The sequence below is a fragment of the Lissotriton vulgaris genome, chromosome 2_2 (assembly GCF_964263255.1).
Source record: "Lissotriton vulgaris chromosome 2_2, aLisVul1.2, whole genome shotgun sequence".
Lineage (NCBI taxonomy): Eukaryota > Metazoa > Chordata > Amphibia > Caudata > Salamandridae > Lissotriton > Lissotriton vulgaris.
The window spans coordinates 255,682,338-255,695,898 of record NC_141688.1 but is presented as its reverse complement, the minus strand read 5'-3'; positions in this window follow the sequence as shown (position 1 = coordinate 255,695,898).

The following is a 13,561-nucleotide window of genomic DNA, read 5'->3' as shown; positions in this document are numbered from 1 at the left end:
TAATAACTCACTGTTATCAAATGTGTGTTGCTCTCTGATTGTTGTGTTCTTTATAATGGTTCAATATGGTTTTCCCTATTCTCTTTTTATCCTCTAGGTTTGTCTCCCCTTTTACGGTTGACGACATCCCTTCCACTTGTGGCCCTCATGAATATCCTGTTAGTGTTGTATCACTTCATGGTCTTGTCTTCCCCAGTGTATGGTAAGCTTCCCTTATTTTCTCCTATTGAAATTCCCGTTTATTGTCATTTTCTTACCCCTCTTCTTCATAATTATAATATATCTCTCTCCTTTCATTTGTCCCACTTCATCACTCCTTCTTTCTCGTTGTTCCTCTTCCGTGTGGTTGTCTTGCCTTTCGCCGCCCCCTTCCCAATTCAATGTTTCCTCTACTGAATCAATATATGGCTAAAGTCTGTGGACTTTTGGTCATCTTCTCTTGGATTTCTGCTTGGGTGGAGCCTTTACTTCCACCTCCTCTCTCTCTTGCACCTGTTCTTCTCTCTTCTCTTTTTCTCTTCTCCTTCTTTTAGGGTCCTCTTATGATCTTTTAATCTTCAGATTTCTATGTCTTTTTTTCTTCTTTCTTTTTCACAATGTTTTCTTCTATCAGTTGCGGTTTCATTCCTTCCTTCTCTATTTCTTTCTATTGTCTTTTTTTTTACTCTCTCATACCACCTGTTCATGCTGCTCACTTATTCTGTTCTTAACTTCAAGATGCTCACTGGTACTGATCTTCCTCTTTCAAAATTTTCTTTCAGGGGGCGTGGCCAAGATGGTGACCTGATCGGACGCAGGTCTCAGTGGCTCCCTGTCCCGATCTCTCCCAGAGCCCCTTACAGTGCAGCCTGACCTCCCCAAGCATCACATACCTTGACTGCCCGGTGGCTGCCATCGATTGTCGCCCCCGGAGTGTTGTTGCTGGGCCGGCGCAACCCTCCGAGACTGCTTTGGAGGTGTGAGGTGACTAGCTTTTGAAATGGCGGCCAGCTCGGAGCTGTGACCTGCCTTGCATCGTTCCCCACCATCGAAGGTGCCTTCCTGCCACCTGTAGAGACTGCGCCGAAGCCCTTCTGATCGCGGCCCCGGGTCCGGGGCCGCCACTGAGCACAGGTTGCCACCATCACGACTCGGCCGGCGGTGTGAGGTAGAGCCGGCCGGGTGTTGCAAAAATCGAGGCCCCGGTCTCGAGCCTGTCTGGGTGACACAGCCAACGCACACATCACAGCCTTGCCTGTCTGCCCCCGGTGGGCGAAATCATCACCTGGAGCACACCATCTACATTGCGACACTCCCGGTGGCGTGAGGTGGAGCCGGATGGGAATCGCGAAACTTGAGGCTCCGGCTTTGGGCCTGCGAGGGTGCGCAGTAGAGGCCCGCGACACTGCCCTGCGAGCTTGGACCCTGGGAGCGAGAGCAGTATTGGTGCCTAATATTGCCACCGCGCCACTCCCAACAGCAGGAGGTGGAGCCGACCAGGGCTGTGATGCCTGAGGCCCCGATTTGGGGCCTGTGAGGTCGATACGGTGGGATCTGCCGGGCACACCAGTAAGGGACTATAGTCTGAGGCCCGGGATGGCACACAGGGACGTTCCTGCAGGAGCGACCCCTAGCGAGCAGGGGACGAATCCGGGATGCCACAAGACCCTGGATGCCCCCGGGAGAGACGGAAGCGGTAGCCCTGGAGCAAGAGGTGAGGAGAGCGGCGCGTGGCTGCGGAGGGTGTATGGCTCGGGGGGCATAATCGAGCCCCCGGCATTGGGCCAGGCTGAGACCACGGGCCGCGCTGCACTGGCGGAGCGGTGTTGGAGTCAAGCATCTCACTGGGGTAGCACCAAAACTACTGACCACTGGGTCCTTACCCATTGCCTGCCTGCAGATCCAGGGACATCAAGGGAGCGTCTGGGGGACCGTGCTGGGAGATAGCTGTGAAACTGTGACCGCCCGCACGGGAGTTGCCACTGGCCCAACAGTGAGCCACCTTGGTGCGAGCCCTGAGTCCCGGGTCTCCACCGGGACCCTACACAGCCATTGTCGTCCCCCCGCCGGCTGTCCATGGGGGGAGAGAGGAGAAGGGCGGGTCATTCCTGGAGTCGCGGCCTGCAGACGCGCTTCCCATCACTGGCTCCCGAGACCCCACCTACAGAGCCCACACCTTTAGGCGGCATTGCCACCCGTAACAGTGGAGACCACAGACGCGTTTGGGACCTCCAGGCCACAGCGTTTCACCCCGCCGCTCCTGACGGCCAACACGTGGGGTTGGTCCGAAGCAACATGGCGAGCCTCAGAGCCAAAAAAGGGACTCAGACACTCCCGGAGATGCTGGCGAAAACCCAACACAAGGCTGACAAAGGGCCACCCTCCCCATAAACCACAAGAACACCGCCGGAACCGTCAGGGCATCACACGCCTTTCACTAGGTCCTTTCTGGAATCCTTGTTCAACTCCCTTAGAGATGACTTCAAGTCCCTGAAGCAAGAGGTGGCCGGGGAGGTCACGGAGCTCAGGAGAGACGTGGAGGGCCTTGGGGAACGAGTGGTCCTCCATTGAGGAGGCTGACCAGGCGAGGAGCAGCGAGATCGAACGGCTCCAGCAGGAAGCCTGAGGCTCATGGATCAGCAGCTAGACCGGCAGGCCCACGCAGAAGATTCAGAAAACCGGTCCCGTCGCAACAAAAAATACGGTCCGAGGGGTCCCTCAGAAAACAGAAGAGACTGATGTCACTGGCTACTTGCAGGACCTCTTCTGGGACATCTTGAGGGAGTCGGCCGACTTTGTCATCTGAATAGACAGGGCACATAGAGTGGGGCTCCCCAGGAGCTCGCCCGCCCGCCACCGGACATTTTAGCATTTCTCCCTGACTTCCCGCTCAAGGAGCGGATTCTACGGGAGGCCAGGTGGTCACAACCTCTTCAGTTTTGAGGTCACCCCGTCACCCTGTATCAGGATCTAAGGGCCATAACGCTACAAAAACGGAAGGCATTCAAAGTGGCGACAGACTTTTTAAGGCAGCACTAGGTTCCCTACTCTTGGGGCCATCCGTTGATATATAAGTGGAATAGGGCCCTACAACAGATGCGTTCGCTCAAGGACACGTGTACTCTACTGGGAGTTGACTTGAAGGAGGACAAGCCACCGGTGAGATCTTCGCAAGGGCCTTCCAGAGGAGGCTGGCAGACAGTGGTCCGCAGGCGGTCCCCGGTGCAGCACTTGAAACCCGAGTCCCACATCATCACGCAGGAGAGAGCTACGGCCGTCGCAGAAGTGGCCAGGGAAACTTCATACTCAGACTGATTTCTGCACCTTGTGGGGGGGTCACTCACGACATGCGCGTGCTCATGGGCTGGGGGGGGGTGAGGAGCAAGGGGCCAGAATGGTTGTCACTGGACATGCACCCTGTAAGTAAATTCACAACAGCCCTGGGACTATACGTTCTTTTGGTTGGGGTGTTGGGGGATGGGAGGTGAGAGGGGGGGCTGGCCCGGGGGATTTGGGGTTGGTTTGGGTAGGGCGGGGTTGGGAGGTGGGGTTGGGAGGAGGAGGGCTGGGGCGGAGAGTTGGGGCCAGCAGACAGGGTGGGGGAATGTAGTTCTGAGAGAGGGGAGTTGTTCTGGGAGGGATCCCTCTGTCCATTTTTGTTGCCTTTCTTTTCTTTACCTGCATCTCGGTTGCCACGCACACTTCTTGGAGCTTTAGAACCTGTCCTGACTAATGCTGGCACACACTTACCTCACGGTCCTCTCTCTTAATGAACGGGGGCTTAACAATCCCATCAAGCGCCAAGCGGTCCTGTCCCAGCTGGAACACTCCACAGCTGACATCTGCCTTCTCCAAGAGACACACCTCCTACCCAAGGACCACCACAGATTAAAATCCCGGGCCTTTCCTATACAGCTTTTCCTTATGCGCCTCCAAAAAAGTGGCCGGGGTGGTGATACTGGTATCTAAATCGTTTAAGGGCAAAGTGCTGCAGCAGGAGGCGGAACTGAAGGGGCAATTGTTAGTATACCGCTTCCTAACAGTTGGCATGACACTCCTGGTAGGCTCAATCTACTCACCCAATGAGAAACAGGAGGCATTCCTCTGAACAACGCTAGCAGCGGCTACTGCCAACACAGAACGGCACTTACTGATAGGGGGGGACCTCAACTTAGTCTTCCATAACACAGCAGACCGCTCATACCAACGAACAGGGCAAGTGGGAGCCCTTTCCGAATCGGGACACGCACACCTCCAGGAGCTCGGTTTCACTGACCTCTGTCGACATTTCCATCCACGCATCACAGCCTATACCTATCACTCGGGGGCCCACAGATCCTAGGCGAGGCTAGATTACTTTATTTGCGCGTCCCATCCAGTTACGCAAGCCCAGGACGTAGAGATACTACCGGCCTCGGTATCGGACCACTCACCAATGGTGACCTCCTTCTCTCTACCGGCAACGCCGGCCCCACAGCGACACTGGTGCTTTCGGGAATCCCTTCTTCGTACCCTCGCGACAGTGGAGCGGATTAAACGCGCCATTACGCAATTCTTGACCCACAACAACAATACTGACACCACACGGGGATGCAATGGTCAGCCCTTAAAGCGGTATTGCAAGGCGAATTCATCTCCGTTGCCACAGCTGACAATAAAGATAGAGAACAGAAACGATCAAAGCTTACGCAGCGAGTAGCGGAACTGGAGCAAATGCACCAACGCACCGGAGCCATGTGGGCCTGGGGCCAACTCTGCACCGAGAGAAAACAGCTGGCCGCTCTCGACCAAGACGCGACGGAGCTATGCAGCTCTCCGTCTTCGGCAGGCATACTACACTGGAGGATATCGTTTTGGACGCCTGTTGGCGACCAAACTGAGGGAGCAAAGCGTGCGTCAGGGAGTGCAGGCCCTGTGAACGGAGGGGGATGAGCTAGTCAAGGAGGACGCTGACATAGCTGAGACCTTTGGGGCATTTTACCAGTCTCTCTATGCAGGTGACGCCCTTGACATCCAGGCATGTCAGACATACCTACAGGAAGTGCAGCTACCATCCTCAAACACAGTTCAAGCTGACTTCGTGGACAGGCCAATAGCCCAGGTAGAGGTAGTATCCGCAATCTCCTGCCTTAAACAAGGAAAATCCCCTGGACCCGATGGGTATCCAGCGATCTTCTACAAGACATTCTGCCATCAGGTGGCCCCCCTCCTCCGGGACCTTTTTAATTTCTTTGACCAACCAGGCGCGATTCCCACAGACCTACTAGAGGCATCTATCTCGGTCATACCGAAACCCGGTAGGGATAAAACCTGCTGCGGCTCCTACCGGCCGATCTCATTATTGAATATTGACTTGAAACTCTATACAGGCATCCTGGCAAATCGGCTCACGCCGTACATGCAACAATTCATTGAACCAGATCAGGCCGTGTTCATACCCCAGCGACAAACTAGCGACAATACCAGGAGAGTATTGCCTCATTGAGACCGGGTCGCTGACGCAGCCAGATTGCATGCTTCTTACCATTGACACGGAGAAAGCATTCGATAGGGTGCACTGGCCCTATCTCGAGCAATTTCTGCGTCGGTTTGGTCTCAGGGACACACTTTGCACCCGCATTTTAAACTGCTATAGGCAACCCAATGCTGCGGTGCGCGTTAATGGTCACACCTCCTCCAGATTCCCGATTGGCAGAGGGAACAGACAGGGATGTCCTCTTTCCCCAATCCTGTTTTCTCTCTACATGGAACCACTGGCACAGAGAATTAGACAACATGCTCTCATTAAAGGCATTAAATTCGGAGGTGACACTCATAAGATCAGCCTCTACGCCGATGACATCCTGCTGTCCGTTACCGATCTGTTCCCCTCACTGCGTGCGCTCTTCGTGGAACTCCATAGCTTTGCGCTCGCTTCGGGGTTTAAAGTAAATGAGAATAAATTGATCGCCCTGAATATCTCACTGTCGCCCGAGACCCTGTCGGTGGTACGAGAAGAACACGATATGCAATGGTCGGACACTACGGTCCCCTACCTGGGAGTCCTGCTGGGTCCCACCATCCCTGCCACGGTAGAAGCGAACTACACTAGACTCCTCACACAGCTGCGAGAGGAGCTGCGGAGATGGAGACGCCATTCGCTCTCTTGGCTTGGGAGAATAGCGGCCACCAAAATGACGCTACTACCACAGATCCTCTACCTAATACAGACCCTTACCCTGCGGCCACCTCGTGGTTGGATCCAGCAAATGCAGTGTGAGCTGGCATGCTACATTTGGCAAGGCCGCCACCCGCGATTCAAGCGTGACATCGCAACTCTCCCACCTGCATATGGCGGGGTGGGCGTTCCGACCTCCAACTCTACTTCTACGCGGCACAACTGCGGAGCCTGGTGGAATAGGACCAGCTGGAATCAAGAAAGACCTGGTTGTTCCAGGACCAGGCAGTGGCCAGTATGCCCCTGCAGGGAATCCCCTTTCTTCCACGGCGACACAGGCCACCTAATCTTTACGCATCCTAGATCACTAGCACAGTCATGGAAGTGTGGGACCAGGTAGCCACCAAGCATGAACTGACATCCTTTCCCTCTCCCTTGACACCTCTATTCGCAAATTCTGACTTCACCCCGGGTCTCGACCCGAAGGCTTTTGTAAACTGGTGACGTACTCCCTGCAGGACACTAGGGCATCTTTTCGACCTGGAAGGCATCCTTTCTTTCCAACAACTGAATGGAAGCCTACGCTATGACGGAGGGAGATAGGTCAGCATACCTGCAGGTGCGACACTGGGCCCTTCACCCTGAAGTTAAATCAGGAGCCCAACGTTGCCTCACCCCCTATGAGAAATGGCTGATTACCTGCACCTCTGAGAAGAAATTAATCTCTGACCTACATCAACACCTACTTCTTATGAACACCCATACATACAACGCAGGAAGATGTTGGTGGGAACGGGAACTAGGTAGGGCCCACACACACAAGGAGTGGAGTGAGATCTATCACCGGGCACGGCACTCCGCATACCACTCTGGTCTCACTGAAACCCTAACCAAGGTGGCTACATATTGGTACCACACACCTGAGCGCCTGCACCAGGCGGACCCTCATGTCAGCGACCGCTGCTGGAGAGGGTGTGGGGAATTAGGCACGCTGGAACATCTACTCTGGAGCTGTAAACACATACGGGAATACTTGGACACGATCATAGACGAGGTGGATTCCCACCTGGATACTCAGCTGCCCCGATTCCCCATCTACATCCTGCTGGGATTGCCCAACGCCCTGATGTACCCACCATCGCCATTGCCCTAGGGGCGGCTACCCAAAACATTTTGGCACACTGGAGAACGCCGCACAGTCCCTCACACACTAGTTGGTTACACAGGTTGTGGATGGTGCTTGGAATGGAAAAGTTGTATCTAGTACATGCCGGGAGGGGGGAGGAATTTCCAGAGCTTTGGCGCCCCTTCCTGACACTACTCAAAGGGGAATTTCGCGAGTTGAACTGTCCCAGATACCTACGTCTCCTACGGCTGGCAGATACACCACTACCAGACTCACGGCCACCAAAGAATGCACGGACTCGCAGGCCCAAATAAGTGTCTCTCTGCCTCCTCATGTAGATTGTTACAAAGTTGATTTTTTCTTGTTTTGTTCTTTGTGAACATTCAATAAAAGATTAAACCCATACATTTTCGTTCAACTCTCTATCTTTTTATTTCTCCTCTTTATGAAAGGATTAAGAATTATAACGTGGAATGTTAAGGAATTCCGCAAACCCATTAAATGACAAAGGTAGTTATCTCACCTTGCTAGACTTAATTGTCAAATTGCAATGTTGCAAGTGTCACACCTCAAGCTCGAGGATTTATCTATGTTGCATAAACATTGGGTTGGTGAAATGTTTTGCTCACCTGCTGTTAATAATAAGAATGGTGTGATTATTTTGTTTCACAAATATTTAAATGTTTTATTGCAGAACGAATTTTCAGATACTGATGGTAGATGGTTATATTTAGATGTTACAGTTAATAATCACCAGTTACCTTTTTGCAATGTGTATGGTCCAAATGGCGTTGATGTGTCTTTTTGGAGTGACCTTTCCACCTTTCTCTCTTCACATGTAGCTGACCACTTAACCTTGGGTGGGGACTGCTACCAACTCATGGACCCTTTCCTTGATAGGAAATACCAGACCAGATATATCCCGAATAGGATGCAGAAAGGCTTTCTCAAAACCATTGCCAATAGGGGATTAATAGATTCCTGGCGCACCTCACACCTTGATACTCTAGAATAATCCTTCTTTTCCCCTGTTCACGAATCACATTCACGGATTGACTACATTTTCCTACACAATCTGCATTCCAATTGATGATTAAAGTTGAGATTAGTTCTACATTGATATCTTTCTGGGGAGTCACAGGGCTCTTTTACACAACCAATGTTGTGTCTAATACCCAAAACAGATAAAGACCCCTCTTTGTGCAAAAATTATAGACCAATATCCTTAATAAATACTGATTGTAAAATTTATGCTAAACTGCTTGCCCTCCTCATTACCAAGGTAATTCCTAAGTTAGTTAATATTTATCAATCAGGTTTCGTGAAAGGACGCTCAATAAAAGATAATTCACGCACTCTTCTTAATATCATACACTTAGCCTCGAAATCTGATTCCCCTATTTCAGCTATTACTTTAGACACTGAAAAAGCAATTGATTGGGTTTGTTGGGATTTCATATTTGGGTCCCTAAAATGGCATGGATTCAGCTCCACTATCAATAACTTCATTAAAATGTTATACTCTGCACCTACTACATCGGTCTGGGTAAACGGTTGTCAATCTTGATACTTCCCCCTTCTCAGATGCACAAGACAGGGTTGTCCTCTCTCTCCCCTTCTTTTTATCCTAGCTCTCGAACCCTTCCTGGAGACCATTAGACGTTCTAAAGATTATAAGGGGGTTTAATTTTCAAACCGTTGATATAAAATTCACTGCCTACGCCGATGATATCCTTCTCTTTATTTCCAACCCAAACGTTTACTTACCTGCCTTTTTTTCTTTATTAAATACTTACTTTAGTGTCTCAGGTTACAAATTAAATGTTGACAAATCAGAAATCCTACCTCTAAATAAATTCTGTCTCTCCTCTATGTTTACTGCTTCTGGGTTTGACTGAACTCCGTCTCACATTAAATGTCCTGGCATTTTATATTATAATATTCTTAAAGACCTCATTAAACTCAATCACACTGAAATTCTTAAAACAATTACAGCCCTTACTGATAGTTAGTCTTCTCTTTTTCTTTCATGGTGGGGCAGATTAGCTACAATAAAAATGATGCTTCTCCCTATTATTAAATTTTACCTTTCCATGCTTCCTATTTCTCTCTCCAACACCTTCTTCCTAACTATCAATAGTTTGCTCATCAAAATTCTCTGGAATAATCGTAAACCTAGAATCTCATTGGCCTGTCTCCAACTCCCTAAAAATGTAGGAGGTGTTAACTTTCCTAACCTCAGACGATACCATTCCGCTTTCTCTTTCAAGCAATTTTGGACATTTTTATCCAATTCCATCGCCTTGCCATGCACGGCATGGAGTGCCTTAGAACAGGCCCAATGCTCTCCTTTTACTCTTCTCTCAGCTATCCAGGTTACTTTACCTCTGAAACGTATGGCCTTTCCTACTCTGGTTCACTCTAAGGGCTTTAGTTCTTTCCTCGCTTGCTGCGCACTTCTACTCCACCGCCTGCTCTTTGGATATCCCTCTTTGGTACAACAAAAACTTTAAGATCAATAATCGCGCCTTATTTTGGAAGGAATGAATTGATAAAGGTATCCTCACCCCCAACATTTGATGAAAGACAACACTTTCTAAACCTTTTCTAAGCTTCAATCTCTATATTAAATCTCCCCACATCACTCCTCCCACTATAGTATTCTCAAAGATGCTCTCACCTGTTATTACTATCCTACAAATCCAAATTCTAGTTCTACCTCTTCTCCTGTTCACTCATCTCCTTCTCCTACCGCCATTGATTTTTCCACCCAATTTAAAGCAGCCTCTATTTATAAGCTGATATCCCATTAGAATTAAGTCCTCTTTGGAACTCCTTTGGGAAATGATTTGGGCTTGATCTTCCTTTAGATACCTGGAATCTCCTTTGGTCTAAGATTCACACCACTTCCCGCTCTGCCAGCACAACACAGACCTTATATTATATCTATAACAGGTTATTCCTTACTCCCAGTTACCTTCATAGATTTAACTTGCTTGAATCTCCTAAATGCTTTTCCTGCCCCCATGCCTTGGGAGATCCTCTCCATATGTTCTTCCATTGTCCTCTAATAGACACCTTATGGTCTAATATTTGGTCTAAAGTAAATGATATTCTTTTATCAGACATTTCTTTTCATATTGAATATAGCTTCCTTGGAAATCTCTCCCCAGTATTTGATAATCACAGAGATGCTGGTAATTTTATCAATCTATTTTTAGCTATTTCTTTTCAGATTATTACCTGTAATTGGAAGGACACTTCAAAAATATCCTTTCAAGCATGGTGGAATTTACTTTGTCATCATCATAGAATGGACAGAGCTTATGCCACTTCCACTCCTTTGATTATTAAAACAGGCTTACTATGGTTACCTTTTACCAACTTTTTATCTAGAAAGTCAATTTAACTTTTATTGTTATACTTTGTGTAATGTTATTTAGTGCACTTGCAATTTGGTTCTCACTGTGCATATTGCTCTATATTACCTTCCCCTTTCCTTTTTCTTTTCTTCTTTTCTCCTTCTTCTTTGTTCTTCTTCTCTTCTGCCCCTTTTTCTCTTTCTTCCTATCCTTTCTTCACAAACATTTTTTTAAAAATGCATTTTCTCTTAGTACTGCTATACTTCATTAGGATATTGACTAATACTGTTTTTCGTCTATGATCCACGTTCTTATGCTTCCTGCCTTTTCTAGACTTTGTAATGATGTTTTACATTGTTTTATATTCCCAATAAAGCATCTTAAACAAAAGTTTCTGTTGTATGATCCCCATTTTTTTACATGTATATTAGTTCAACCAAGCAAAAGCTTTCTTATGTGATAAGCTGGGCTGCACCCATGTGAGCTACTCAGAGGCAACTGGAGAGCTACAGTAGCTCACAAGCTACTTGTTGGAGACCATTGGATTAGTGGGAAAATCATCACAGATTGTTTGAATCAGGCATATATACCATAGAGTGAAAGAAAGACACTAATGAATCAACTGCAATGATGCCTCTCTTTGTTATTCACAGTAAGATCCCTTAACCCGGTGCAGACTAATGGCCTGATATCGAAATTGGCGAATTAGATATTCCGTCACAAATGTGACAGATATCCTATCTGACGTATAACAAGTTCCATTACGTCCTATGTAATTGTACTACGCATACGGGATTTCACGTCAACTGCATAATGAGGCCATAAGTTCCACCACATAATATAATACATTTGGTGGACCTATCTTTCCCTCCAAGATAGAGAAAGTGAATAAATGAAACAATTTGAATCTGCTGCTACTCCACAAAGATAACCTTTCCTACACATTGAACGTCAATTGGTGCTCACTAGATATGTAGACAGGGAATGCTCATCAATTAAACATCCATTGCCAGAAAAAGTACTCATTGACATAATGGTCCGATTGCAAACAAATTTCAGGAATAGGCTTAAACTGGAAGGAACAAAGACCCCCCAATCAAGCCAAACATAAACTGTTGCTGATTACATTCTGCACAAGCAACAGTATTACGTCATGTGAAAACATACATCATTTGCCAACATATACTATGTTATGTTATATCAAACTTATTTTTATAGCAAATATCTAACCTTCTGTGCTCCTGTAGCGCTTTTGGTATGTGGGTGCCATCTTCTGTTCTGCGATTCTCATTGGCCACTGACAAATACAGATTTGTTTCTTTTAGCACCTCGGACACCTATCATAAACTAATGGTTTGTTTGTAATAGATTTCATTAGATATCAATCAATCAATCTATCAGGGATTTGTGTGGCGCACTACTCACCCATGAGGGTCTCAAGGCAATGGGTGGAGGGAGGGAAATGGGTAGCTCCGGTTCATTCGAAGAGCCAGGTCTTGAGGCTCTTCCTGAGTGTGGGGGTTCATCTGATGCTAAGGGAAGTTTGTTCCAGCTATTGGCAGTGATGTAGGAGTAGTTCTGGCTCTGCAGATGTGTGGGATTTCGGCCATCACAAAGTCAGCCGAGCGAGAGGTTCCTCTTGGGGGCGTAGAAGTAGATTCTTTCATTGAGGTATTGGGGACAGGTGTTGTGGAGGGCTTTGTAGGCATGTGTCAGAAGCTAGAAAGTCACTCTTTTTTACACGGAACCAGTGGAGGTCTCGTAGGTGCAGGGTGATGTGGTCTTGTAGTGGAATGCTGAGGACGAGTCTGGCTACGGTATTCTGGATAGTCTACAGTTTGTGGAGTAGAGATTTGTAGATCCCGGCATAGAGGGCATTCCCACAGTCCAGTCTGCTGGTTATGAGTGAGTGGGTGATGGTCTTTCTGGACTCAGGGGGATCCATTTGAAGATTTTGTGGAGTATGTGGAGTGTGTTGAAGCACATGCAGGAAACATGTTGATCTGTCGGTTCATGGTGAGGGAGGAGTCGATTATGATGCCAAGGTTGCCAGCATGGCCCGTGGGTGTGGGAGAGCTCCCAATGGCAGGGGGCCACCTAGTGTCATCCCACATGGAGGAGATGGATCCGAGAACGAGGACCTCAGTTTCTTTGAGTTGAGCTACAGGCAGCTGCTGCTCATCCAGGATGGGAGGTCCTTCATTTCTCCTGGAAACTGTGTCTGGTGATATCGGGTACCTTAGTGAGGGAGAGGATGAGCTAGGTGTCGTCGGCGTAGGATACTATATTGAGTCTGTGTTTTCGAACGATGGCTGCAAGAGGGGCCATCTAGATGTTGAAGAGTGTGGGGCTGAGGGAGGATCCTTGGGGTACTCCGCATCTGATCTCTTTGGGTTCGGAGAGTAAAGGCAAGAGTCTGATAGTTTGGCAAGCTAGTCTAGGACAGTTCCCTGTATGCATGCATTATGGAGTCTGGCGGCTAGTGTGTGGTGGGAGATGTTGTCGAAGACTGCTGAGATGTCTAGTAGAAGGAGGCCTGCCATGTGGCCTTGGTCGAGGAGAGTGTGAATGTTGTCCGTGGCGGTTAGGAGGATGGTCCTGGTGCTGTGGTTGCTGCGGAATCCAGATTAGGAAGAGTTAAGGATCGAGTTAGATTCTATGAAGTATGTGAGCTGATTGGATGATGATGTTCTAATGACTCTGGCGAAGAAGGGGAGTAGAGAGATGGGTCTGTAGTTCTTGAGGTACGTTGGGGCTTCTTGAGGAGGGCTTTGACTTCTGCATGTTTCCAGACATCAGGGAATGTGCCTGTTTTGTGTGTGTGTAGTTGTTGGTACATAGTAGTTCTGGTGCTATGGCGGAGGAAAACGTGCTGCGGGCAGGGGTCTTGAGGGAGCTCTGGAGTTTATGCTCGTCAAGGTCTTTACTATGTCTTCT